The sequence below is a fragment of the Echinops telfairi genome, unplaced genomic scaffold (assembly GCF_000313985.2).
Source record: "Echinops telfairi isolate 266 unplaced genomic scaffold, ASM31398v2 ScPeMD7_1713;HRSCAF=2227, whole genome shotgun sequence".
Taxonomy (NCBI): domain Eukaryota; kingdom Metazoa; phylum Chordata; class Mammalia; order Afrosoricida; family Tenrecidae; genus Echinops; species Echinops telfairi.
This window is the reverse complement of record NW_022105611.1, coordinates 8,553,368-8,565,895: the sequence shown is the minus strand read 5'-3', so window position 1 is coordinate 8,565,895 and position 12,528 is coordinate 8,553,368. Positions and strand designations below refer to the sequence as shown.

The 12,528-nt window shown below is 36.3% G+C and overlaps 1 protein-coding gene and 2 non-coding genes across 7 annotated transcripts in view; all 3 read right to left on the bottom strand.

Annotated features, from left to right (window-relative positions):
• Window positions 1–12,528, bottom strand: part of DLG2 (discs large MAGUK scaffold protein 2) — a 1,827,487-nt gene that overhangs the window by 1,628,500 nt on the left and 186,459 nt on the right. The gene's annotated exons all lie outside the window — the stretch shown is intronic.
• LOC115870535 lies at window positions 4,927–5,090 on the bottom strand. Its single transcript, XR_004046767.1, has one exon. It is a non-coding gene; the product is annotated as a U1 spliceosomal RNA (small nuclear RNA).
• On the bottom strand, window positions 6,854–7,015 carry LOC115870525. Its single transcript, XR_004046757.1, has one exon. It is a non-coding gene; the product is annotated as a U1 spliceosomal RNA (small nuclear RNA).

The window sequence follows — 12,528 nt, the reverse complement described above, 5'->3', positions numbered from 1 at the left end:
AGATATAGCATCCGGGGTCTTAAAGGCTTGAAGACATACAAGCAGACATCTAGCTGAGAAGCATAAAGCCCATATGGAAGAAACTTCCCTCATTTTGTTCTTCAACTATTGTATGTCATCAAATTGCTGTCCTTTTATGTCCCTCTTCATTGATGGAAATAAAAAGAAGTCATACAGAGCAAGGCCAGGTGAGTCAGGTGTTTGGGGAAAGAGAGGCAGGGTATTTTTTGCAAAAAAACTGGTGCACTGAGATGGCTGCGTGAGCAGGTACATTGCTGTGGTGGCAAACTCAGTCCCCTGTATGCCACAAATCAGGCCTTTCTGTCACACACTCTTACACTATCTTTTCATAACCTCTAAATAGAAAGCTTTAGTAACAGTCTGATCTGTTGGAATGAACTCCAAACGCACTATGAGTTGACATTTTCATTCATTTGGGAAGTTGATGAATGTCCAGAATGAGGTACGTCATCAATTGTCATTTCACCTATTTTGAAATGAGAAAACTACTCATGCACTTGAGTTTTTCCCATAGCACTGTCCCTGTAATCTGTATGTATCATCACAAGAGTTTCTGTGGCATTTTCCCCTGAGCAGGAAACAAAATTTCACAGCCCCGTGCTTTTCTTTTAAATCGGCCATTCCCAAGGAATGAAGTTTGAGTCAAACTACTTTTACAAAACATTTCACTGTGATCAGAGAGAACCTTCCCAGGTGATGCCACTGGGTGCACTAACTCAGGAGTCACTGGATCCTTGCCTACTGGGAAAAATGCACACTACAAAAACTCCTCCTGGGGAGCTTTTTGCCATTTTTGGCGGGGAGTACCCCCTTGTATGTATATTTGTTGTTGTTGTTGTTCGGCGCATCAAATTAGTTCTGACTCATAATAACCCTAAGTACGGCAAAAAGAAACATTGCTAGGTCCTGTGCCATCCTCACAGTTGTTCCTATGTTTGGCTCAAACATAACAGTGTTTTACTCTCCTGTACTAAATAGTACCTAAAACAACAACATATGTATATATACATTTTCCTTTAAGAAAGATATATGACTTCAGTTTGCAACAGAGCAATAATTTACTTTGTTAAATAATTCATCTTTGCCATCAATGATCTGGTCTTATAGAGAAGGTGGATCATTAGTGGATTTGGAATGTCAAGGTCTTATTACTATCACACTATGAGTGTGAAGCTCGGAAAATGATCTGAAAACTCCAGCATTATGATAAGGAAAAACGTGGCCTATTCTATACACATTTAAATTCCTTATGATCTTTTCAAAACTTTATTTGGATTACTTTCAACAATTAAAAAGAAGATTCATGGTTCATAAATCATTTCAAAGACTCATATGATGACCTTAATTTTATGAAAGTCTTGTGAATTAGAAGCTATGGCGCAATCATAGTTTTAAGAGACAGACTGTCCTGAGTCCAAACACCGCCTGTTCTACTTTTACTTATGTGACCTTGGGCACCTTATATAATTTCTCAAAGAACTTCACCCAAATAATATTATAATATTGTAATATCCTTCATGTATTTGTGAAAATTAACAAGATGATGATCTGTATGAAATGATGCATAATAGACAGTAACACACAAGATGTAATGTTCTGTCCTGCTTGTGTTTTGATAGAGAATTTTATAGACTAGGAATCTTAGATTTTGAGCTTTTCACTTTGTGATTTGTTATAACTTATTTAATCCCCCAGCTTTCTCATCTGCATGACAAGGCTGTTAAACTAAATGATTTCTTCTTGACTCACTTTCATGGTTAAATTGTTATTCATCCCCTGATTTCAGTGTGAGCAAGAGCATATGTTTAAAATCTGTCTATAATCCCTCCTTTAAAAGACCTTGGGGGTGAGATATGTTTTAGAATTCAGATATAAATGGATATAAGAAAAGTTAACACATTATATGTATTAGATATGACATAATAGCATTTAGCAATATCTGGGACAGAAGCTTGGAATCACACATTAGTATTTCTGCAATGAAATATATGAGTGTCCACAGTAAGTAGGATATAAAAATAATCTATAAATAGCTTCACATTTATGTTTGCTATATTTTTGCCACCAAATGTATTTTGATGCCAAGGTTTAACAAAACTTATGGTACTTCTGAGCTTTGGAATTTTAGAATTATAGATAAGCCTTTGTAGACCTAAATAAGACTGCTCAGATAATTTCTACTACTAGAAGCATGATGTGGTGAGAACACAATATTATAGGACTCAGAACTTAATTCTCACTGTCCAGCTTTGTGAAATCAAATAAGTTGATCTGTCTTTCAGGGCTTCAGTTTATATATTTTTAATCAAAATTTGAATAAGATAGTCTATAAATGCCCCTCTATGCATAATTGTCAAATAATTTTAAATGATAGAAATTACAGGAATTTTAAGTTTCACTACAATGAAACTATACCTACTATAAGCCAGAAGGGAAACCACAATCACTGTGATCTAGTGCACGTGGATTCATAGTGACCCTGTAGGACAGGGTACAACTGTCCTCATTCGTTTCTAAGACTGTAACACTTATGGGGTTAGAAAGCCCTGTGTTTCTCACTACTCTAGACCATACTTATCAATATCTTATGGATTCAGTTGTGAACAATTCTCCTCTCATGGGATTTATATTCTGGGTTGCATGATGATGAACAAAAATTGAGACAAAACAAATCTCCCTCTACCTCCACCAAATGAAACAGGTAAACAAGTAAACATGAATATTTATAATATTAATGCTATTAGTATCAGAATAATGGTATAATAAATTTAAAATGATGACATTATAGATAATAACTGATGGACCAGTTATATCTTATTCTGTGATTAGATAAGACTTCTCTCTGGAAATTGCATTTGGACTAGGATCCAAAAAATGAAATGGAGACGTGCTTATGAAACTCTAAGTTCAGAGCTTTCTATAAGCACAAGGTTGCAAATGTGAAACCCTAAAGTAGTGGAGCAGTGTAAAGAAGTGAAGTATGGGAATTTAAGGGGAGAATGGTGACGATGAAGTCAGAAAGGAAAGTGGTCATGGTAAGGAAGGAGCAAGTTAAACCAACCACTTCCCTTAAGAATGCTCATGGAAAGAATATTGGTCTCAAAACTTGTTATAATTAGCCCGAAGGAAGGAAATTTCCCTTATGTCACAAGGTAAAACTTTAGATGAAAATAAAATGTACTGATATCAAATAAAACTTCAATGAAAAATCAAATCAAGACCCATAAGAAATAAAGTAAATGTACTGATTGGAGTGCTGAAGCAAATTGTTCCCCCCGGTCTCCAGGATCTTTGTATAGACAGAAAACATACATAACTTTATCAGCAATAACATTGAAATACTTCTCTGGCAGTACATCTTCACATACATAAGGCCAAGTGCTGTTCTCACATAAATAAAAGAAAGAGGCTATATAAGCTGGGAAAATTTGCATTTAAAACATCAACTGATATTTCTCAAATAAATTTGGAGTAAATAACTTTGTTCTGTCCTTAAGAAAAATCTCCTTATGCTTTGAAAAAATAAAAAAATGAATGCAAATATTAACAAGCAGGTTTAAAAAGTAAAACAAAAATTAGTCAGAACTTGAAAGACAGTAGTTTTTGCTATTAATTTCTATAAGTGATACAATTAAAGTTCACACAAGCTTTGAAGAGATAATGAAATACCAGTCAATACCTACTGTATATCAGACTCCATCTTTTTTTGACTCACAGAACTAACAAGCTATTAAAATGGAAAATTCATCAATGCTCTGCCATAGTTACAGAAGTTACCCCCTATACAGAGGTAAGCTTTCTGAAAATCTGTAATTCCTGGAATGGATTTAATTCAATAATTCAGTGTAAGTGTTCACATAATTCATGGACCTAGCATTGTTCTTAGCAACATAAGCAATACAAAGTAGAAATTAAAATACTGACAGCCAAAAATATTTTTCCTTACTGAGTGTCAAGTTAATATAAGTAACCTAATTAAATATAAGTAACCTAATTAAAAATATGTAGCAAAGATCAATACAATTTGAAATATATTTAAATGTTTAGAAATTTGAATAACAGTACAATTAGGGTTTATACTCCCTGTGTTATAATAGAAGCTGATAAATTTATCATAATGCCCTTGTTTAATCAAGAGAGTAATGTCATTTTTGAAAAGAATGTGTAAAAACCTTCAGTCTGTACCCAATAGGATAAAAGCACCCCGATGTTAGATTTTAAGTTCTAGTAATAAAAGGATGTGTCAGTAGCCCTACCACAAAAAGACCATAAATAGCACAGCTTCCTCAGCCTCCTGAAAGATGTCCTCAGAGTTCAAGCCCCATTCCATTAAGTACAAGTCCCAGCCTGATTCATATCTGATTAGAAGATGCACATGCCCCTGGGTTGTCCTCTGTGTAACAGGCTGGTGAAGTCGGCACCTTGGAACCTCCTGAAGCTTTTCTTCAATCGCTGTTTTCTCTCTCTCACACCCACTTGTCCAAAGTCAGAGTAATTTCAGATACTAAGAACTGTGAGCTAAAACATCTATAGTCAAAAATATACTTATCCTTATTTGGCAACATGGTTAATATTTTAGCTCTTAGATAATACAAAAGTGACTCAAGTGGATTCCCCAGAACCTATACAGAACTTGACACAGAGTCTGTTTTGCTTCGTAATATAGTCCTGGCTTCCTTAACTCTTCCTGAATTCTTGCAAGATAATGTAAAGTCACATTGAAAGAAAAGATGACAAAAAAAAACAACCCTAATTGCTTTTTGTTTCCTAAGGCAAAGAAATAACCTTAGTGTCACCTTTTAATCACGTAGTGAGACAAAAAGACATGCTTTCTCAAGCACAGTATGCCTTATGAGATTTTTTTTATCATATTGGTTAATAAATTTTTTTCTTCTTTTTTTTCTCCAGGGGAGAGCGCGAACGGAGTCCCCCACCACCACCAATTATGCAGCTGAGCCCCCCACACCTGGGGAAATCGCAGGGGTCAGCACATCCGGAGTGCAATGAACAAGCCCCGTCCCAGGAAAACCACCCTCGTTACCTCGGCATCTCCCCTGCCAGGTCAGTATGGTTAATAATTTTTAAATGTATTTTTTATTGTGACTTAGGTGTGTGTGTGCTGGTGGGGGTGTACATTTCAGATCATCAGCTCATCAGTCAACAGTTCAAAGCACTCATCCACCTCTACCCCCATATTTTATCCCACCTCCTTTCCTTGATTTTTCTTCTTCCTCATGAATCTCTATCCTTTCCTTCACCAGAGTCAATACCTGTCAGCCTTATAGTACATTGTTTCAATGTCCCAAGCTTGTTCTCCCTCCCTTGAAAACCTCCAAAATTTGTTCCTATTGGTATGAAAGTTTTTGGCTATTTTTTAATCACTATACTAGTGATCTCAGACAATATTTGTTCTTTTGTGATGGACTAGCTTCATTCGGCATAATGTTTTCCAAAGTCAATAATGATGTGAGATGATTTGTCATCATTGCTTTTAGAGATGAATGCTCCCTGTGATCATTAGCCATCAGGGAGATGCAAATCAAGTTAACAGTGAGATGTCATGTTGCACCAACAGTGATTGCCCAATGAAAAAAACAAATCAGCAAACAACAAATGCTAGTGAGGGTGTGAAGAGATGGACACTCTCATACACTGCTGGTGGGTCTGTAAATATGCACAACCATTGTGGAAAACAATATGGTGCTTCCCAAAACAACTGGGAGTGGAAATCCCATAGTATTCAATAATACCTCTGCTGGGCATATATATCTTTTTTTTCATATATATCTTAAAGAAGTAAGAGATATAGCATGTGCAGACAAATGTACTCCCATGTTCATCACAGCACTGTTCACAATAGCAAGGAGATAACAGAAATGTCCATCAGTAGAAGAAATGGATAAAGAAAGTTTGGTATATACACGCAAAAGATGTTTTATTTTGTGAGTTCCACCAATATGAAGAACATTTATTTTCCCTGGGTTTTATATATACATTGCCAGTAGTGACCACAACCATGATAACAAACCAAAACGTACCATATATAATTCTAAACAACTCAAAGGATTATAACACCCAAGTTGAGAACTACTGCCTTAGACTTGATTCTCTAGAAGAGCAAATGAATGAAATATAAATATACCAAGCCAAAAAGTTTAACCTACTGTCAGTGAGTCATTTTCAACTCATCGCAACCCTTAGGACTGAGTATAACTGCTCCTTAGAGTTTCTAAGACTGTCATTTTTATGGGATCAGACAGCCTCATTCTCCCATGTAGTACCCGATGGCTTTGAAATGCCCTGAGTCTAATACTTAACTCATACACTATGAGGACTCTTCTTAAATTTATACAGAGAGTTTTAACTCAAATAGCTGACTCATACAAGTTTTGAGGGCTGGCAAGTCACAGTATTTTTGGATCAGGTGTCAGTATAGAAGCTTCTTTTGGTTCACATGATTTCAGAGGCTGACAGAGGTCAGATGGCCCAAGAACCATAGGACAGATAACAAGAAGTCAGATTTAGCATCCAGACTTCAACATCCATATATATTGGACATAGGCCACACCCCTGAGGAAACGCCTCTTACAACTAATAGTTGATCAAATCATATCATATCATAGAGGTGATTATATTATATTTCATTATTAAAAGGGAATTAACGCAATCCCTATAAAACTACTGAGAATTGTAATTTACCACATAACATTAACTATTATGACCCCTAAAACAATCTCATTATGCATAAAGAAATTGTGATTCAGAAGGATAAAATGAATGCTTTTGTGTGCATATATATATATATATATATATATATTTTTTTTTTTTTTTACAGGGGAGAGAGCAAACACAGTCCTCCACTACCACAAATTATGTAGCTGTTTCCCACATTTGGGGAAATCACAGGGGTCAGCACATCCAGAGTGCAATGGATAAACCTCGCCCCGGGAAAACCACCTTCATGATCATGGTATCTCCCATGCCAGGTAAGTATTGACACTTATATTTTTGATTCTCCATTTATACAACTGTAAAAGTTAATAAGGAAAATACAAACATCAAAACTGAAAAAGGACAAATGATCTGAATATTTAACCACAGCAGATACACAAATAGACTTATTATTTTTAAAAAGTTCAATGTCATTGAACAAATTTTAAAAATAAAGTGAACACCCAAATTCATGGCCATAGAGTCATTTCCAACTCCTAGTGACCCTATAGGACAGCGTAGAATCGCCCACAGTTTACAAGGCTGTCATCTTTCCAGAAGCAGACTGCCACATCTTTCTCTCAAAGAGGGGCTGTTGTGTTCCAAATACTCACTTCAGGTAGCAGCTGAGCAATTAATCACTGCACTACCAGGCCCCCTTCATTAGCCATTACACCACTGCCATCAATTAACACTGACTAAGAGCAGGGGTACGCAAAGCAACAAAAACACCAACAAAAGCCACAATTGCGCTGGGCAGATCAGAGCTTTTGTAGTGCACACTTTTCTTGCTGGGAGAGCACCAAGCAACTTGCTCTGAGTTAGTGCACTCAGTGGTGTCACCTGGAAAGATTCTCTCTGGTCACAGTGAGTTTTTCATAAAAGCAGTTTTGCTCTAACTGCATTTTTGTTGTTGCTGTTATGGCTGATTTAAGAGAACAGCGTGCAGCTATGAAATTTTCTTTCCTGCTCAGGAAAAATGCCACAGAGACTGTTGGGATGTTGGACACAGTTTACAAGGTCACTGCTGTGGGAAAAACTCAAGTGTATGAGTGGTTTTCTCATTTCAAAAAAAGTGAAATATCACTTGATGATAATTCTCATTCTGGACTTCTGTCAACTTCCCAAATGGACGAAAACGTTTGTTCCACCGAGTCAGACTGTTAATCAAGCTTTCTATTTAGAAGTTCTGAAAAGATTGTGTAACAATATGTGACCAAAAAGGCCTGATTTGCGGCAGATGGGGGACTGGTTTTGCCACCATGACAATGCACCTAATCAAGCAGCCATCTCAGTGTGCCAGTTTTTTTTGGGAAAAACCAGCACGCTTTCTTGCCCCACATAACTTACTCACCTGACCTTGATGAGTGTGACATCTTTTTGTTTCTGAGAATGAAGAGGGACAGAAAGGACAGTGATTTGATGACAGAAGAAGAGGTGAAGAAAAAAATGAGGGAGGTGCTGTCAGCCATCAAAACAGCTAAGTTTGAAACATGTTTCCAAGAATGGAATTGCAGATTTGACAAATGTATTAAGTATAATGGAGAGCACTTTGAAGGTGATAGGTTGTTTTGTAAAAAAAGTTAAATACATAACTTTGAAAAAAAATTCTATTTTGGGGGGCATACCCTCATATATAATGAGGTAAAACTGCTCCATATGGCTTTAGAGACTGGGGATCTTTATTATAACCAGCAGCAGCATCTTTCTCCCATGGAGTGGATTGGAACTGCAGACTTGCAGTTAGCAGCCCAAGGCTTAACCTCCAGTGCCAACACTAGGAAGCTGCAAATAAAAAGTATAGTGAGATGCTACTTCATCACCATTAGGATGAATTATATTTTAAAAATAGTCATTAAAAGGAAAAATCACACATGCTGGTGATGATAGAGAGAAATTGGAACCCTTATCCATAGCTGATGAGAATGCAAAAGGGTAGAGTACTCTGGAAAGCAGTTTGATGACTCCTCCAAAAGTTAAAATTAGAGGCGCCATCTGACCCAGCAATTCCACTGTTTGATAAATACCCCAATCATGTAAAAATAGCGACACAAATAGATGCAGGCATACCAATGATTATTGCTTTACTATTCACAAAGTGTAAAGGTCACAACAACTGAAACGAAATGTCCTTCAGCAGATGAAAGCTAGTATGCATATGTGGTAGATTTTGCCTGTCACAAAAAGAAATGAAGTCCTGGCACATGACACAAGACGCATGGATTTTGAAAGCACTATGCTGAGTGAAGTAAGTTGATCACAAAATAACAGATATTGTGCGATCTTACATATATGAAATACCTAGAATAGGTGAATGTATTGAGATAAGAGTTTAATAGTGGTTACTCAGACTGAGAAGGGGGAAAGAGGAAACATTGGATTTATAACGCTGAGAATCTGCTAATGGTAATGGAAAATACGGCAGCACATTTTGATGATAATTTCACATGATTGATACAGTTGGCCTTCCTGAATCTTACTGTGTTAGGCTGGGTTGTCTGGAGAAACAAATCCAGTGACACTCATGTATGTGTATGTGACAGCTTTATGTTATGAAGTATTTATATATCAAGAGGACATCCCAGTCCAGTCCAACCTCAAGTCCATAAGTCTGAGGGTAGTTCACAATCCCTCTTCAGACTCATGTAGAAGCAGGTGGACCCTAAAGAAAGGTGAACCAGGAAATAGGAAGACCATAGGCTGATGGGTGCACAGTCCCGTGGATCAAAGGTTGGTGGGAACATAACCAGGGGGCAGCAGCTCTCAGAGTCCAGAGGCCTACATCCCCTTCCCCAGACCCGCACTGCAGCAGAGTCCTAGAGAAATTCTAATGAGGAGGAAGGTAAAGCAGAAGGTAGAGAGGCAGTTCTCAGTCTTTCACTCTCATATGAAAGGCCACACCCACAAAGAGGTGTCGTCAAGCTACCACTTGATTGACAAGTTTGAGTCCATCTCTAACCAGGAGTGTCTAATTCTACATATACCCATGAAAAATATTGAGCTGTCAAAAGTTATATTATGTATATTTTTATGAAAAAACTAATTAATAAAGAAAAAAGTGACCAAGCAAATAAGCATGGGTGGTAATACTGTTTTGGAATTTAGCTAGCTGTGTCATAAATGATAGTGTTTACATACTCTCTCTGGGCTTCAGTTTCTCCATATGTTTATTCTTAAAATCTCATCCTTCATAAGAAAAAATTGGCTTAATATTTGTCACACAAACTGATCTCAATTACTTTAGTTTATATCTATTATACACTATGCAAAATAGGTAACAGGATTTATAATTTATAAATGTTTTTCTACTATAGAGAGTGAGTGGAGTTTTCTGGTCTATCAAATAATATGGCACACAGAAAAATACATCATGCATTCCCTATAACACAATTTATCCCTTCCAAACATTTGCTACTATGAATATTCCTTACGATTCTTGGTCCTAGAGACACTTAGAGGAAATAGGCTTCTTTTCCTTCTTTCAAGGAGACCACAGCCTGATTAAGTATATAAAAAGCATTACAATATAATCTAGTATAGTTTTTTTATTCATAAATATAATTATTACATGAAGTGATGAATTATAACCAAACTCAAACACTAAACTCACTGTCCTCGAGTCGATTCTGAGACATAGTGACCCTATTGGATAGGGTAAAACTGCTCTGTGGATGTCCAAGACTGTAAATCTTTATGGGAGTGGAAAGTCTCCTATTTCTCCTACTAAGGTTCAGAACTGATGACCATAAGGTTACCAACCCAATGCATAACCACTGTGCCACCAGGGCTCCTGGATGCCACTAAGATGCTAATGAAGAGAATAACATTTTGATTCTCCAACTGATTACACATATAAACTAGCCATATCATTACTTTGGGGTTATTATTATAGATATTAAGTATGGGAAAAAATAAGATGGATTTTATTATTAATAGTGAACTCAAGTTGATAAAATGCCAAATGAGCTTTTATCCACAACTACTGCTAGCTACTATGACAGAAAGAGAGGAAGGTGGGGGGTGGTGGTGATGGTTTTGAAGTCAGAAAAATAGTTTTGAGTTTTACTCTGATATTATAGGTTAGGTTTCCTTAGATAAATTTCATCACATCTTTGATGTTATTATTAATAAAGTGAGAACCATTTTAAGCAAAAATAAAGCCATGCACATAATGCTACTACAGGAGCCCTAGCAGTGCAGTGGTTACAAACTGAGTTGCTAACCATAGATCAGTAGTTCAAAGCACCAGGCAGGGGTTTCTAGTACCACCAGACCTAACAAGAATGCTCATCATTGTACCACCACCCAGGGACTCCATTTACTATTTTACAGTTTGATTCATGTGATTTTTTCTTTTCAGCGTGTTTTCTTATTTGTAGTCATAAAATTTGATACACTCACTAAGCTAGGGTCCTATGTTTTGTGTTTTCATTACAGGAGATGAGTTTATAAAAACGTTTCTCTTCAGTGGGAGATCAGCTACCTCCCTTTGCTGTGAAAGCTTGTGAATCGACTAGTCTTTCAGACTTCAGTGCGCTAGTTACTTCAGTTCAAAACAGACACAGGATATGCCTTAAATTCACATGGGGATGATACTTGGGAAAAGGATAGAAAGAACATGATTTATAAGTTCTAGCCCAAAGCTAGTTCACCAGCTTCAATAAATTACTCAGATAAATATAAACAAGCTCTATAACATCTGGCACTTAGAAGTGACTCAACTGTAACTGTTTTTCATCTATGTCAAGAATAAAAGTTTATAAGAAACTTTCTACTCTGGATTTATCATTTTAAAATAATCTTGCATTCAAACTTCTTTCAACACTTTCTGATAAAATGATCTCATGGAAAGAATCGTATGGATGGCAGCCCAGCTCAGAACCACTAGGCCATCAGGGCTCCTAAGAAAAACAAAACAATCGTATGGAATGCACAAGATGTTTGAGTCTATACCATGTGCTATCGAATGATGTATTGGAAGAAATAGCAAGACAATTAGTGTAACAAAATAAAAGGATATAATTTTTTTTTAAAGTGTTATAAATAAATGCAAAACTGACTGTAAAGTTCTCATGGTCAAATTACATGTTGTTCTTACTAAATATACCAGGGTAATTTCTTGCATCGTTCATATTAACGGTGATTTCTATTGTTAAAATTAAACAGTATATATCTATTTTTCTTTTGTATCTATTTCATCTTCTGGTAGCAGACTTTATTCAGGACATAGGTCTATCAAAAGATGTGTGTTGAGCGTTTATTGTGTTTTTGTCTTGTTTTTGCCTCAGTTTTCTACTTCCTAGTTCTTTACTCCCTTTTCCAACGACTGCTCTTCACCGTTAAAGATATTTAATACGTTAATCCCTCCACTGCTTTCAGGCCACCTTTTATGGTTGTTTTTGTTTCCTTCTCCATGGAGCTTAAATCTAATGGCTATGGATCAGAACTACTCTCTCACCAGTACCATTGAATGTTTTTATTTCAATCCTCAGATATACTAGCTCAACACAACTTAGAACAGTAGTTCTCAACCTTCCTAATGCCGTGACCCTTTAATACAGTTCCTCATGCTGTGGTGAGCCCCAACCATAAAGTTATTTTCCAGCTACTTCATAACTGTCATTTTCCTACTGCTATGAATTGTAATGTAAATATCTTATATGCAGGAGGTATTTTCATTGTTACAAATTGAACATCATTAAAGCATAGTGATTAATCACAAAAACAATATGTAATTATATATTGTGAAATATTTATTTCTAATGACAAATAAATGAAATTTTGTCTTGAAGCATG